Here is a 16,697-nt window from a genome sequence, read left to right as displayed (position 1 = left end):
AACCAGTTCCTGCCAGGGAACTTGCTCGCTCTGCGCAAACACCCAACGCTGTGCTTCTGCAGAGCCACCCCTCTGGCAGCGGGTCTGACTCCCTCCTGCTGCCACAGGGCCCCTAAGGAGAAGCAAGCTAAACCTGCCCCTCTTGCCCCCATGCACCTTGCCTACCCACCCCAGCTAATATGCCAGATCCCCAGCACCACAAGCCTGGCAATGTGCAAGTAGCCCAGACAGACCACCCCACCCCACAGTGAATCCTGCCCCTAGGAGAGGGGAAGAGAAGGCACACACCAGTCTGACTGTGGCCCCAGCGGTGGGATGGGGGCAGACATCAGGTCTGACTGTGGCTCTGCCCACCAGCTCCAGTTATACAACACAGCACAGGGGAAGTGCCCTGCAGGTCCGCACCACTCCAGGGACTATCCAAAATGACGAAATGGAAGAATTCCCCTCAAAAGAATCTCCAGGAAATAACAACAGCTAATGAATTGATCAAAAAGGACTTAAATAATATAAAAGAAAGTGAATTTAGAATAATAGTCATAAAATTAATCACTGGGCTTGAAAACAGTATAGAGGACAGCAGAGAATCTCTTGCTACAGAGATCAAGGGACTAAAGAACAGTCAGGAGGAGCTGAAAAACGTTTTAAAGGAAGTGCAAAACAAAATGGAAACGATGACGCCTTGGATTGAAGAGGCAGAGGAGAGAATAGGTGAACTAGAAGATAAAATTATGGAAAAAGAGGAAGCTGAGAAAAAGAGAGATAAAAAAATCAGGAGTATGAGGGGAAAATTAGAGAACTAAGTAATACACTAAAAAGAAATAATATACGCGTAATTGGTATCCCAGAGGAGGGAGAGAGAGGGAAAGGTGCTGAAGATGTACTTGAGGAAATAATAGCTGAGAACTTCCCTGAAGTGGGGAAGGAAAAAGGCATTGAAATCCAAGAGGCACAGAGAACTCCCTTCAGACGTAACTTGAATCGATCTTCTGCACGGCATATCATAGTGAAACTGGCAAAATACAAGGATAAAGAGAAAATTCTGAAAGCAGCAAGGGATAAACGTGCCCTCACATATAAAGGGAGATCTATAAGACTCGTGACTGATCTCTATTTTGAAACTTGGCAGGCCATAAAGGATTGGCACGAGATCTTCAATGTGCTGAACAGAAAAAATATGCAGCCGAGAATCCTTTATCCAACAAGTCTGTCATTTAGAATAGAAGGAGAGATAAAGGTTTTCCCAAACAAACAAAAACTGAAGGAATTCGTCACCACTAAACCAGCCCTACAAGAGATCCTAAGGGGGATACTGTGAGACCAAGTACCAGAGACATCACTACAAGCATAAATCATACAGGCATCGCAATGACTCTAAACCCGTATCTTTCTATAATAACACTGAATGTAATGGATTAAATGCACCAACCAAAAGACATAGGGTATGTCTATGGATAAAATGGATAAAAAAACAGAATGGATAAAAAAACAAGACCCATCTATTTACTGTCTACAAGAGACTCATTTTAGATCTGAGGACACCTTTAGATTGAGAGTGATGGGATGGAGAACTATTTATCATGCTACTGGAAGTCAAAAGAAAGCTGGAGTAGCCATACTTATATCAGACAAACTAGACTTTAAATTAAAGGCTGTAACAAGAGATGAAGAAGGGCATTATATAATAATTACAGGGTCTATCCACCAGAAAGAGCTAACAATTATAAATGTCTATGCGCCGAATACGGGAGCCCCCAAATATATAAAAGAATTACTCATAAACATAAGCGACCTTATTGATAAGAATGTGTTAATTGCAGGGGACTTTAACACTCCACTTACAGAAATGGGAAGATCATCTAGACACACAGTCAATAAAGAAACAAGGGCCCTGAATGATACATAGGATCAGATGGACTTGACAGATATATTTAGAACCCTGCATCCCAAAGCAACAGAATATACTTTCTTCTTGAGTGCACATGGAACATTCTCCAAGATAGATCACATACTGGGTCACAAAACAGCCTTTCATAAGTATACAAGAACTGAAATTATACCATGCATTCTTTCAGACCACAATGCTATGAAGCTTGAAATCAACCACAGGAAAAAGTCTGGAAAACCTCCAAAAGCATGGAGGTTAAAGAACACCCTACTAAAGAATGAGTGGGTCAACCAGGCAATTAGAGAAGAAATTAAAAAATATATGGAAACAAACGAAAATGAAAATACAACAATCCAAACGCTTTGGGATGCAGCGAAGGCAGTCCTGAGAGTAAAATACATTGCAATCCAGGCCTATCTCAAGAAACAAGGAAAATCCCAAATACAAAATCTAACAGCACACCTAAAGGAAATAGAAGCAGAACAGCAAAGGCAGCCTAAACCCAGCAGAAGAGAAATAATAAAAATCAGAGCAGAAATAAACAATATAGAATCTAAAAAAACGGTAGAGCAGATCAACGAAACCAAGAGTTGGTTTTTTGAAAAAATAAAATTGATAAACCTCTAGACAGGCTTCTCAAAAAGAAAAGGGAGATGACCCAAATAGATAAAATCATGAATGAAAATGGAATGATTACAACCAATCCCTCAGAGATGCAAACAATTATCAGGGAATACTATGAAAAATTATATGCTAACAAACTGGACAACCTGGAAGAAATGGATAATTTTTAAACACCCACACTCTTCCAAAACTCAATCAGGAGGAAATAGAAAGCTTGAACAGACCCATAACCAGCGAACACATTGAATCAGTTATCAAAAATCTCCCAACAAATAAGAGTCCAGGACCAGATGGCTTCCCAGGGGAATTCTACTAGACATTTAAAGCAGAGATAATACTTATCCTTCTCAAACTATTCCAAAAAATTGAATGGGAAGGAAAACTTCCAGTCTCATTCCATGAAGCCAGTATTACTTTGATTCCTAAACCAGACAGAGACCCAGTAATAAAAGAGAACTACAGGCCAATATCCCTGATGAATATGGATGCAAAAATTCTCAATAAGATACTAGCAAATCGAATTCAACAGCATATAAAAAGAATTATTCACCATGATCAAGTGGGATTCATTCCTGGGATGCAGGGCTGGTTCAACATTCGCAAATCAATCAACGTGATGCATCACATTAATAAAAGAAAAGAACCATATGATCCTGTCAATCAATGCAGAAAAGGCCTTTGACAAAATCCAGCACCCTTTCTTAATAAAAATCCTTGAGAAAGTCGGGATAGAAGGAACATACTTAAACATCATAAAAGCCATGTATGAAAATCCCACAGCTAACATCCTCCTCAATGGGGAAAAACTGAGAGCTTTTTCCCTGAGATCAGGAACACGACAGGGATGCCCACTTTCACCGCTGTTGTTTAACATAGTGTTGGAAATTCTAGCATCAGCAATGAGACAACAAAAGGAAATCAAAGGAATCAAAATTGGCAAAGATGTATTCAAGCTTTTGTTTTTTGCCGATGACATGATATTATACATGGAAAATCCGATAGACTCCAGCAAAAGTCTGCTAGAACGGATGCATGAATTCAGCATAGTTGCCGGATACAAAATCAATATACAGAAATCAGTTGCATTCCTATACACTAACAATGAAGCAACAGAAAGACAAATAAAGAAACTGATCCCATTCACATTTGCACCAAGAAGCATAAAATACCTAGGATTAAATCTAACCAAAGATGTAAAAGATCTGTATGCTGAAAACTATAGAAAGCTTATGAAAGTAATTGAAGAAGATATAAAGAAATGGAAAGACATTCCCTGCTCATGGATTGGAAGAATAAATATTGTCAAAATGTCAATACTACCCAAAGCTATCTACACATTCAATGCAATCCCAATCAAAATTCCACCGGCATTCTTCTCAAAAGTAGAACAAGCATACCTAAAATTCATATGGAACCACAAAAGGCCCCGAATAGCCGAAGTAATTTTGAAGAAGAAGACCAAAGCAGGAGGCATCACAATCTCAGATTTTAGCCTCTACTACAAAGCTGTCATCATCAAGACAGCATGGTATTGGCACAAAAACAGACACACAGACCAATGGAATAGAATGGAAACCCCAGAACTAGACCCACAAACGTATGGCCAACTCATCTTTGACAAAGCAGGAAAGAACATCCAATGGAAAAAAGACAGTCTCTTTAACAAATGGTGCTGGGAGAACTGGACAGCAACTTGCAGAAGGTTGAAACTAGACCACTTTCTCACACCATTCACAAAAATAAACTCAAAATGGATAAAGGACCCAAATGTGAGACAGGAAACCATCAAAACCCTAGAGGAGAAAGCAGGAAAAGACCTCTCTGACCTCAGCCGTAGCAATCTCTTACTCGACACATCCCCAAAGGCAAGGGAATTAAAAGCAAAAATGAATTACTGAGACCTTATGAAGATAAAAAGCTTCTGCACAGCAAAGGAAACAACCAACAAAACTAAAAGGCAACCAACGGAATGGGAAAAGATATTTGCAAGTGACATATCAGACAAAAGGCTAGTATCCAAAATCTATAAAGAGCTCACCAAACTCCACACATGAAAAACAAATAACCCAGTGAAGAAGTGGACAGAAAACATGAATAGACACTTCTCTAAAGAAGACATCCCGATGGCCAACAGGCACATGAAAAGATGTTCAGCGTCGCTCCTTATCAGGGAAATACAAATCAAAACCACACTCAGGTATCACCTCACGCCAGTCAGAGTGGCCAAAATGAACAAACCAGGAGACTATAGATGCTGGAGAGGGTGTGGCGAAATGGCAACCCTCTTGCACTGTTGGTGGGAATGCAAATTGGTGCAGCCACTCTGGAAAGCAGTGTGGAGGTTCCTCAGAAAATTAAAAATAGACCTACCCTATGACCCAGCAATAGCACTGCTAGGAATTTACCCAAGGGATACAGGAGTACTGATGCATAGGGGCACTTGTACCCCAATATTTATAGCAGCACTCTCAACAATAGCCAAATTATGGAAAGAGCCTAAATGTCCATCAACTGATGAATGGATAAAGAAATTGTGGTTTATATACACAATGGAGTACTACATGGCAATGAGAAAGAAAGAAATGTGGTCCTTTGTAGCAACGTGGATGGAACTGGAGAGTGTGATGCTAAGTGAAATAAGCCATACAGAGAAAGACAGATACCATATGTTTTCACTCTTATGTGGATCCTGAGAAACTTAACAGAAACCCATGGGGGAGGGGAAGGAAAAAAAAAAGAGGTTAGAGTGGGAGAGAGCAAAAGCATAAGAGACTCTTAAAGACAGAGAACAAACTGAGGGTTGATGGGGGGTGGGAGGGAGGGGAAGGTGGGGATGGGTATTGAGGAGGGCACCTTTTGGGATGAGCACTGGGTGTTGTATGGAAACCAATTTGACAATAAATTTCATATATTGAAAAAAAATAAAAAAATAAATTAAAGAATTGAAATAATAAACAAACAAACAAACAATTAAATTGTGTGGTTGGCCAGGAAAATGACATTCCAATAACGTGTATGTGTCAATTTTTAGAGCTGAATGCAAAGAAGAGGGACACTAAGGAGATTCTGTCAAAGCATTAAAATGATTCAGCAATTTATTCTCCAGACTTGCCCTTCCCCACATCTTCATGAATACTCTGGCCATTTGTTGTGGAGTCTATAGATAAGGGGATTTGGCATGGGCATAAGGATGGTGTAGAAAACAGAGATCATTTTATCTTGGATGGGAACTGAAGTGTGCAGCATGTATATGAACAATACTGTTCCATAGTACATTCCCACCACCCTGAGGTGAGAGGAACAGGTGGCAAAAGCTTTTCAGCGACCATCTCCAGAACCCATGCAAATGACAGCCAGCATGACACAAGCATAGGAAGAAATGATGGTTGTTACAGGGATAACAATCCTTACAATACAGCGGTAGAAAAGAACTTCTTCAAATGTTGAGATATCATTGCATGAGACGATTAGCATGGAAGGAAAATCACAGAAGAAGTTGGCTATTTCCCTGAACCCACAATAGGAGAAGGAAAATAATACCATCAGTAGAGCCCAGGATCCAAGAAGATGCGGCCATAAGTCCACAAATTTTAGGGCTCATAGATTGAAATATCTTAGAAGATGGCAAATGGCAACATAATGGTCATAAGACATGATTGCCAACTGGAAACATTAACAACCTATTAGTGATGCATAGAAGAAAATTTGTGTGGCACACACTGCCACAGTAATGGACCTGCTGCCAGACAAGTAGTTGAAGGCCATCTTGGGTACAGTAGTGCAGATGAGTATGAGATCCATGAGGGACAGTTGGCTGAGGAGGAAGTACATGGGGGTGTGAAACTGGGTGTCCAGGTAGATAAGGAGAACCATGACAGTGTTTCCCGTGAAGGCCACCATGAAGATACTAAAGACCAAAGAAAAGAGGAAGATGTGCATAGGGCTTTGATCAACGATTCCCAAAAGGATGAAATCAGAGGTAAAATCTGATTGTCCCATGCCATGATGAATGTGTTCTTTATCTATTACAACAAAAATTGATGCTAATTAATTAATTTGGCAAACATGTACCCAGTGCCTTACAAAAGCTTGTGGTAATTCTACAGGTGAATAATTAAGATGACATCACCAGGATTAGGAATTTCAAAGATCAAAATGTATAATATCAGAAAAAATATTTTCTGTTAGTACTGTCTAGTTTATAAAAGTGTGAAACATTTAAGTTCATCTTCTAACTATCCTTTGTCTTCCTTGGAAAATTAAGATAATAATATACATTTTATATAATTGATAATGTTTCTTAGAAAAAGAAACTTCACCTAAAAAAATCAGACAGTGTGTGGTAATATTAGAAGTCCTTTACAGGTATGTTGATGAGAAATTAAGCTTAAGTCAGCATGTGAAAGAAAAATATATTAGAGATAAAGAATACAATATGTACCTTTGCCCTCAAGATGCTAGAAATTTTTTTTTCTATCAGTGTTAACAAAACCTTTACATTTGTCAATTTCTTTACAGTTTAATGTTTATTTATTTTTGAGAGAGAGAGAGAGAGAGAGAAAGAGAGATAGCACAATCATAGAAGGAGCAGAGAGAGAGGGAGACACAGAATCTGAAGCAGGCTCCAGGCTCCAAGCTTTCAGCCAGAGCCCCATACGGACTCGAACTCATGAGCTGTGAGGTCATGACCTTAGCTGAAGTCAGACACTCCACTGACTTAGCCACCCAGGTGCCCCAATTTCTTTACAGTTTAGAGTGTTTCCTTTGTACTTACAGAAAATATTCTATACACCAAGTGGATGAGATGAGAAAATATTTTAATTATACAAATATAAAACTGTTGTACAATTTTTCTTTAGCTCAATGTGATATCCCTCCAAAAGGGATATGTTGAGTCCTCAACCCCAGCATCTCCAAAAGTAAACTACTTTAAAAATAATTAGTAAAGATGAGATGAAATCATACTGAATGATTTGTGCAAATACCACTCCAATAGGACTAGTATCTTTATAAGAAGATAGCCATGTGAAGACAGAGACACAAGTGGAATGCATGATAATAGAGGCAGAGATTGAAGTAATACATCTACATACCAAAGAATTTCAATTATTGTTGGTCCTCACCAGAAGCTAGGAGAGAGATTTGACTTCTTTCTTACAAGCCCCAGAAGTAACCACCCCTGCCAGTATCTTCAATTTTTACTTGTAGTAGTCTCCATTACTGTAAGATAATATATTTGTGTCATTTTAAGACAACCACCATGTGGTACCTTGTTATGCTTTTCTAGGAAACCAATATATCCAAAATGTCCTCTAAATAATTACTACATAAAAAAACAGAAATTCACAGAAACTCAATGTCCAAACATTCAAACAATGTTTCTGAAGTTCTGTCTATGTGTTGGGCACCGGAAGTAAAGCAGCAATCACAACAGGCACAAAAACAAAACAAAACCAAACAAAAAACAACAACAAAGAAACTTACCCTTACCAATAGAGACAAAAACAAACAAACAACAACAAAAACAAAAAAGACACCACTATGAAGGTGTGGAAACATAATTGAAATGGAGTGCTCCATTTTGAAGAGAGTACTCAGGGGGACCTCACTTATCTGGTGGTATTTGACTAAATGCTGGGGGGAAGTTAAAAAAAAGACAGCACATAATAATAAAGAACAATCCATGCATAAATTCCACAAAGTGGAACATAAGTGAAAAATTTACATATATACAAGATTTTAGAAAAACAGATATTGCTAAGTTAATGTTTCATGTTCATCGTAGCATTTAAAATTTATTTTTGATGTGATTATTTATGTATGATAAAAGTTTGTATATGAAGCAGGTCATTCCAGGTAATAAAAACAATGTCATAAACAAAAAGACTAGCCTGATGAATATAACAATGAACATGAATATACTTTTATTAATCCATGCATCACATTTTTTGAAGAGGTAAAAAACCCAAACCAAACCAAACCAAACCAAAACAACAATAGCAAAACCTTAAGTAGCAAGGAAAAATGTAGCTGAGAGGAAGCTAGAACCTTGAATCCAGCCTCATGAGTTTGAATTTATTTTTCATTTTTTAAAAGAGGGTATGTAGTTCTTTAAGTTGTAATCGTGTATACAAATTGTGAATGATGCTGTGAGTGAGAAAGAGAAAAACCTAAAAATATTTTAAAATTTCAATTCATGAATGATCACCACCTACAAATACTAATCTACCAGAATGACTTCTCTGTATTTTGATCTCATTAAGTCTCAAAGAAGAGTGACTTGATTCCGTGACAATGAATTTCTGTGTATGTGTCCATAACAAGTTCAACCCATAAATCATGGAAACCATTCCCAGATATTGAGAAAAGAATCACTGAACGAATTAATTGATATGTACACTGACTGGCCAGGATTTGACCAGAAAAATTAAGCAAAACAGTATGCGAAATGATGCCAGGCTACATATTGATGTAATTAATTCTGGATGCTAAACTAATTATACTCGTTTGTAGAGGAATGGTCAGAAAAAAAATAGATGAGAACAGGAAAAAAATCTCATGAGCAAAAATTTCCATAGTAACCCTTTTTCCAATAGCAAAATACAGCCTTAAAGTACATTAATTCCTGTTTTAAGAGCATAGCTACACTCTCTGATAGCTATACTATAATTAATGAACCTCAATAATGAAATGTTGAATTAACAGATCATAGTTAACTCACAAATTCTATGATATGAAATTTAAATACAGATGATACATTATTTAAGAAATAGAGCAGTATCGAAATAATGGTTATTATTATAACCAAACCAGGAGGTTATATAATTAGAGTCAGACTGATTTCCAAAAAACATTGGTAATGTTATTGTAAAGCCTTTACAAAAGTGCTTTATGCATAATAAATTTGTTGTTAAATTTGAAGTTATATGAATGTATTTAAAAATACATATAAAGGTCTTAGAAGAAAACATAACAAGTGTACAGGTTCTGTGAGTGTGAGCTGTGCTTACTAAAAGAAAAAACAATGAGGTCTCAAATTGCATTTCAAATGATGCACTCATATTCTTATTCTCATTCTATTCTCATATTCTTATTCTCAGCATTATATGAAAATAAAACATGGATTTTTACCCAATTTTTTCCATGTGTGAGCTGAGGCTTAACACCTGCCACAATTCTCATATTCTTACAAGCAGAGTACTATCACATTCCTCAAAAAAAAAAAAATGCACAGATTAAATGAAAGAATCACATAAAGTGCTTAGGACTAAAATCACTTAAGAAATGAAACCAATTATCCAGATCTCCATTTTCAGCAGAACGTTTGGCATTAACTTGCAAACACTCTTACCTGATTATTTATACTGTCTCTTAGTAGGAGTCTAAATAGCATATAATTTCAATGAGATATTACACTACAGAAAAAGAAAATTACATATTTTGCATGTTTTTATCTACATAATAAAAAAGAAACACTTCACACACAACTGGAAACTTTATCATTATTAATAAATGGAAAACATACTAAAGAACTAGAGAAAATAAACACATCTAGGGATACTCATAGTAACCCCTAGTAATCATGAGAGTTACTCATAGAAATCATGAAAGGGTCCAAAGTCTTCATAACAGCACTCATTTAAATATCATTCTCAGTTTATTATATTATTTAACATCCCAGAGAATCAGCATGACTCTAATTGCATGTGTATGGTACATCCTTGATCATGAATACACATATACCTGTCAAAATATAACTTTTCTTTTAAAATGTTTTAAACAGAAAATTATGAATATATTTTCACTTTATTCTAGAAGCACTCATAGAATGTGGCATCATACCTGCTCTGAATTATCTTATTGAAATCTCACTCTCTTTAACTTCCCTGGAAAACACAAATCATCAGTCTAAAGTAAAAGATTTTTTATTCCTAGATAAACCCTACCCAGCCTGACCATGGGAAGAAGATGGAAAATTAATGTGTTACCCCTCTGGAGATTCCATTCCCTTTTCTTTAATTATAATAGCTTTCATTGTTTTTCATCTCCTCTCCTAGAACAATGAAAAAAACTAGCTTTTATGCTTTTTGAAAATAGTTACCCTGGGTAGATAATTATGTCTCCTTCTTAAAGTATTAGTGTGAACTCACTGAAATTTTCTGCTCCACCTCACATCCATAACAATAACAGGAAAACCATATTGAGTGCTTCCTATATGGTTGGCACTGAGCAGGATGTATGTGAACTCACAGACATTTACAAACATTGCATGTATCAGGTACTGTTATTATTATTTTTTTCTTTTCTTCCATAATAAAACTGCTTAAGGAAATTGTCCAAGGTAATGGCAAACTGTTCAAGCTAATGAACAAAAGACAGGATATTCCAATGCTTGCATCAGTTCGATTTTTATGTTTTATTAAAGTATAATTAACCATTATAAATTACACATATTTAAGATATTCAGCTTGATATTTTGATGTATGTATACACTGTGAAATGACTTCCACAATAAGTTAATTGACATAATTATCACTTCCAATACCATTACTATTGTGTAGTGAGAACATTTGAGATCTGCACACATAGTAAATTTTAAGTATATAATACAGTTGTGAAAACTAACTACAGTCAACATGCTATACATAGGACATCCAGAACTTATACAATGGAATGTTGTTCATTCAGCTTTTTAATTTTTTTTAATTTTTTTAAATTTACATCCAAATCAGTTAGCATATAGTGCAACAATGATTTCAGGAGTAGATTCCTTAATGCAACTTACCCATTTGGGCCATCTCCCATTCCCACAACCCTCCAGTAACCTTCTGTTTATTCTCTCTTATGTTTTCTCCCACTCCCTGTTTTTATATTATTTTGTTTCCCTTCCCTTATGTTCATCTGTTTTGTATCTTAAAGTCCTTATATGAGTGAAGTCATATATTTGTCTTTCTCTGACTGACTAATTTCACTTAGCATAACCTTCCACTTCCATCCATGTAGTTGCAAATGGCAAGATTTCATTCTTTTTGATTGCCGAGTAATACTCCATTGTGTGTGTGTGTGTGTGTGTGTGTATATACGTATATATATATATATATATATATATATACATATATATATATATACGTGTGTATATATATATATACACACGTATATATATATATATACACATACACACACACACACAATGGAGTATTACTCGGCAATCAAAAAGAATGAAATGAAATGAAATGAAATGAAATACGTATATATATATATATATATATATACACACACACACATATATATACGTATATATATACGTGTATATATATATATATAATGGATAAGGAATTGGTGGTGTATATATATATATATATATATATATATATACCAATTCCTTATCCATTCATCCATCGATGGACATTTGGGCTCTTTCCATACTTTGGCTATTGCTGAAGTGTTGCTATAAACATTGCATATGTCCCTTCAAATCAGCACACCTGTATATTTTGGATAAATACCTAGTAGTGCAATTGCTGGGTAGTAGGGTAGTTATATTTTTAATTTTTTGAGGAAACTCCATACTGTTTTCCAGGGTGGCCGCACCAGCTTGCATTCCCACCAACAGTGCAAAAGAGATACTCTTTCTCTGCATCGTCACAAACATCTGTTGTTGCCTGAGTTGTTAATGTTAGCCATTCTGACAGGTGTAAGGTGGTATCTCATTGTGGTTTTGATTTGCATTTCCCTGATTATGAGTGATTTTGAGCCTTTTTCATGTGTTGGCTGGCCATCTGAATGTCTTTGGAGAAGTGTCTTTTGATATCTTCTGCCCATTTTTTCACTGGATTATTTGTTTTTATGGGTGTTGAGTTTGACAAATTCTTCATAGATTTTGGATACTAACCCTTTATCTGATATGTTGTTTGCAAATATCTTCTCCCATTCAGTCGGTTGCCTTTTAGCTTTCCTGATTGTTTCCTTTGCTTTGCAAAAGGTTTTTATTTTGATGAGGTCCTAGTAGTTCATTTTTGCTTTTGTTTCCCTTGCCTCCAGAGACGTGTTGAGTAAAAAGTTGCTGCAGCCAAGACCAAAGAGGATTTTTCCTGCTTTCTTCTCAAGGATTTAGATGGTTTCCTGTCTTACATTTAGGTCTTTCATCCATTTTGAGTTTATTTTTGTGTATGGTGTAAGAAAGTGGTCGAAGTTCATTTTTCTGCATGTCGCTGTCCAGTTTTCCCAGCACCACTTGCTGAAGAGACTGTTTATTCCAATGGATATTCTTTCCTGATTTGTCAAAGATCAGTTGGCCATACATTTGTGGGTCTGTTTCTGGGTCCTCTATTCTGTTCCGTTGATCTTACTGTCTGTTCTTGGGTTAGTACCATACTGTCTTGGTGATTATAGCTTTGTAGTATAACTTGAAGTCCAGGATTGTCATGCCTCCTCCTTTGGTTTTCTCTTTCAAGATTGCTTTGGCTATTCGGGTCTTTTCTGGTTCCATACAAATTTTAGGATTATTTGTTCTAGCTCTGTGAATAATGCTTGTGTTATTTTGATAGGGATTGCATTGAATATGTAGATTGCTTTGGGTATAATCGACATTTTAACAATATTTGTTCTTCCTACCAAGACGCATGGAATATTTTTCCATTTTTTTGTGTGTCTTCCTCAATTTCTTTCACGAGCTTTCTATACTTTTCAGTGTATAGATTTTTCACCTCTTTGGTTAGATTTATTCCTTGGTATTTTACGGTTTTTGGTGTAATTGTAAATGGGATCAATTCCTTGATTTCTCTTTCTGTTGCCTCATTGTTGTTGAATAAGAATGCAACCAATTTCTGGCATTGATTTAATACCCTGCAACTTTGCTGAATTCATGAATCAGTTCTAGCAGGTTTTTGGTGGCATCTTTTGGGTTTTCCATATATAGAATCATGTCATCTGCAAAGAGTGAAACTTACACCCCCTCCTGGGCAATTTGGATGCCTTTATTTCTTTGTGTTGTCTGACAGCAGAGGCTAAGACTTCCAATACTATGTTGAATAACACTGGCGAGAGTGTACATCTTTGTCTTGTTCCTGACCTTAGGGGTTAAGCTCTCAGTTCTTCCCCATTGAGGATTATATTAGCGTTGGGTCATTCATATATGGCTTTTATGATCTCGAGGTATGATCCTTCTTTCGCTACTTTCTTGAAAGTTTTTATCAAGAAAGGATGCTGTATTTTGTCAAATGCTTTCTCTGCACCTATTGAGAGGATCATATGGTTCTTGTCCTTTCTTTTATTGATGTGACAGATCATGTTAATTTTTTTGTGGATATTGAACCATCCCTGCATCCCAGGCATAAATCCTACTTGGTCGTGGTGAATAATTTTCTTAATGTATTGTTGGATCCAGTTGGCTAATATCTTGTTGAGGATTTTTGCATCCATGTTCATCAGGGAAATGGGTCTATACTTATTTTTAGTGTGGTCTCTGGTGTTGAAATCAAGGTAATGCTGGCCTCATAGAACGTGTTTGGAAGTTTTCCTTCCATTTCTATTTTTTGGAACAGCTTCAAGAGAATAGGTGTTAACTCTTCCATAAATGTTTGGTAGAATTGCCCTAGAAAGCCTTCTGGCCCTGGACTTGTTCTTTGGGAGGTATTTGATTAGTAATTTGATATATTTACTGGTATGTGTCTGTTTAAATTTTCTATTTCTTCCTTTTCCAGTTTTCGTAGTATATATGTCTCTACGAATTTGTCCATTTCTTCCAGATTGCCCATTTTATTGGCATATAATTGCTCATAATATTCTCTTATTATGGTTTTTATTTCTGCTGTATTGGTTGTGGTTTCCCCTCTTTCCTTTTTGATTTCATTTATTTGAGTTCTTTCCTTTTTGTTTTTGATCAAAGTGGCTAGTGGTTTATCAATTTTGTTAATTCTTTCAAAGATCCAGCTTCTCATTTTGTTGATCTGTTCTACTGTTTTGTTTTGTTTGTTTCAATGGCATTAATTTCTGCTCTAATCATTATTATTTCCTGTCTTCTGTTGGTTTTGAGTTTTATTTGATTTTCTTTTTCCAGCTCTTTAAAGCACAAGATTAGGTTGTGTATCTGAGGTCTTTCTTCTTTCTTTAAGAAGGCATGGATTGCTATGTACTTTCCTCTTATGACGACCTTTGCTGTGTCCCAGAGGCTTTGGGTTGTGGTGTTATCATTTTAATTGGCTTCCATATACTTTTTAATTTACTCTTTAACTTCTTGGTTGGCCCATTCACTCTTTACTAGGATGTTCTTCAGTCTCCAATATTTGTTACCTTTCCAGATTTTTTTTTCTTGTGGTTGATTTCGAGTTTCATAGCATTGTGGTCTGAAAATATGCACTGTATGATCTCAGTCTTTTTGTACTGGCTGAGGGCTGATTTGTGTCCCATTCTGTGGTCTATTCTGGAGAATGTTCTATGTGCACTGGAGAAGAATGTATATTCCACTGCTTTAGGATGAAATGTTCTGAATATATCTGTTAAGTCCATCTGGTCTAGTGTGTCATTCAAATCCATTGTTTCTTTCTTGATTTTTTGATTAGATGATCTGTCAGTTGCTGTGAGTGGGATGTTGATGTCTCCTACTATTATGGTATTACCATCAATGAGTTTCTTTATGTTTGTGATTAATTGATTTATATATTTGGGTGCTTACACATTTGGTGCATAAATGTTTACAACCGTTAGGTCTTCTTGATGGATAGACCCCTTAATTATAGTACAAGACCCTTCTTCATCTCTTGATACAGTATTTATTTTGACGTCTAGGTTGTCTAATATAAGTATGGCTACTCCAGCTTTCTTTTGTTGACCATTAGCATTATAGATGGTTCTCAATCCCCTTATTTTCAACCTGAAGGTGAATTTAGATCTAAAGTGGGTCTCTTGTAAACAGCATATAGATGGATCTTGTTTTCTTATCCATTCTGTTACCGTATGTCTTTTTATTGGAGCATTTAGTCCATTGAAATTTAGAGTGAGTACTGAAAGATGTGAATTTATTGCCATTATTGCTTGTAGAGTTGGAGTTTCTGGTGGTGTTCTCTGGTCCTTTCTAAGCTTTGTTGCTTTTGGTCTTTATTTATTATTATTTATTTTTATTTTTTTCATCTTTTGTCCCCTCAGAGAGTCACCTTTAAAGTTTCTTGCAGGGCTGGATTAGTGGTCACAAACTCCTTTAATTTTTGTTTGTCTAGGAAACTTTTTATCTCTCCTTCTATTTTGAATGACTGCCTTGCTGGATAAAGAACTCTTGGCTGCATATTTTTCTGATTCAGCACATTGAATATACCCTGCCACTCCTTTCTGGCCTGCCAAGTTTCTGTGGATAGGTCTGCTGCATACCTGATCTATCTTCCCTTATAGGTTAAGGACTGGTTTTTTTTTTTTTTCCCCCTTGCTGCTTTCATGATTCTCTCCTTGCCTGAGTATTTGTGAATTTGACTATGATATGCTTTCTTGATGGTTGGATTTTGTTGAATCTAATGGAATTCCTTTGTGCTTCCTGGGTTTTGATGTCTGCGTCTTTCCCCAGGTTAGGAAAGTTTTATGCTATGATTTCTTCACATAGCCCTTCTACCCTATTTCTATCTCTTCCTCTTCTGGGACCCCTATGATTCTGATGTTGTTCTTTTTTAATGAGTCACTGATATATCTGTTTCTTAAATTGTGTTCTTTTGCCTTATATCCCCTCTATTTTCTGCTTCACTGTTCTCCATAAGTTTGTCCTCTATATAGCTGATTCTCTGTTCTGCCTCATCCACCATTTGAGATTGCAGCTCAGTTATAGGATTTTTTATTTCATCCTGACTAGGTTTTATCTCTTCAGAAAATGATTCTAATCTGTTTTCAATCCCAGCTAATATTCTTAATATCGTGATTCTAAATTCTGATTCAGACATCTTGCTTGTATCTGTGTTGTAAATTCCCTGGATGTCATTTCTTCCTGTTCTTTCCTTCAGGGTGAATTCCTTCATTTTGTCATTTTGAGGGAGAAAAGCAATTAATAAGGTAAACAATTTAAAATTAAAAAAATTAAAAACTCCACAAAAATCAAATAAAGTAATCTAGATCCTAGGTGTGTCCTGGTGTGTTTTTGAAAGGAGCTTGAGAGATTAGAGAAAAAAGGAAAGATATAAAAGAAAAGAAAGGAAAGGAAAAGCAAAGA

At 36.2% G+C, this 16,697-nt stretch overlaps 1 pseudogene; it reads right to left on the bottom strand.

Moving 5' to 3' along the window:
• Positions 1 to 5,607: 5,607 nt before the first annotated feature.
• LOC112856922 (olfactory receptor 2M5-like) lies at positions 5,608 to 6,516 on the bottom strand (annotated as a pseudogene).
• Between the last annotated feature and the right edge of the window lie 10,181 nt (positions 6,517 to 16,697).

The sequence above is a fragment of the Puma concolor genome, chromosome A1 (genome assembly GCF_028749965.1).
Source record: "Puma concolor isolate L17-30 chromosome A1, mPumCon1.1.hap2, whole genome shotgun sequence".
NCBI classification, from domain to species: Eukaryota; Metazoa; Chordata; class Mammalia; order Carnivora; family Felidae; genus Puma; species Puma concolor.
This window is presented reverse-complemented; position numbering and strand designations above follow the sequence as displayed.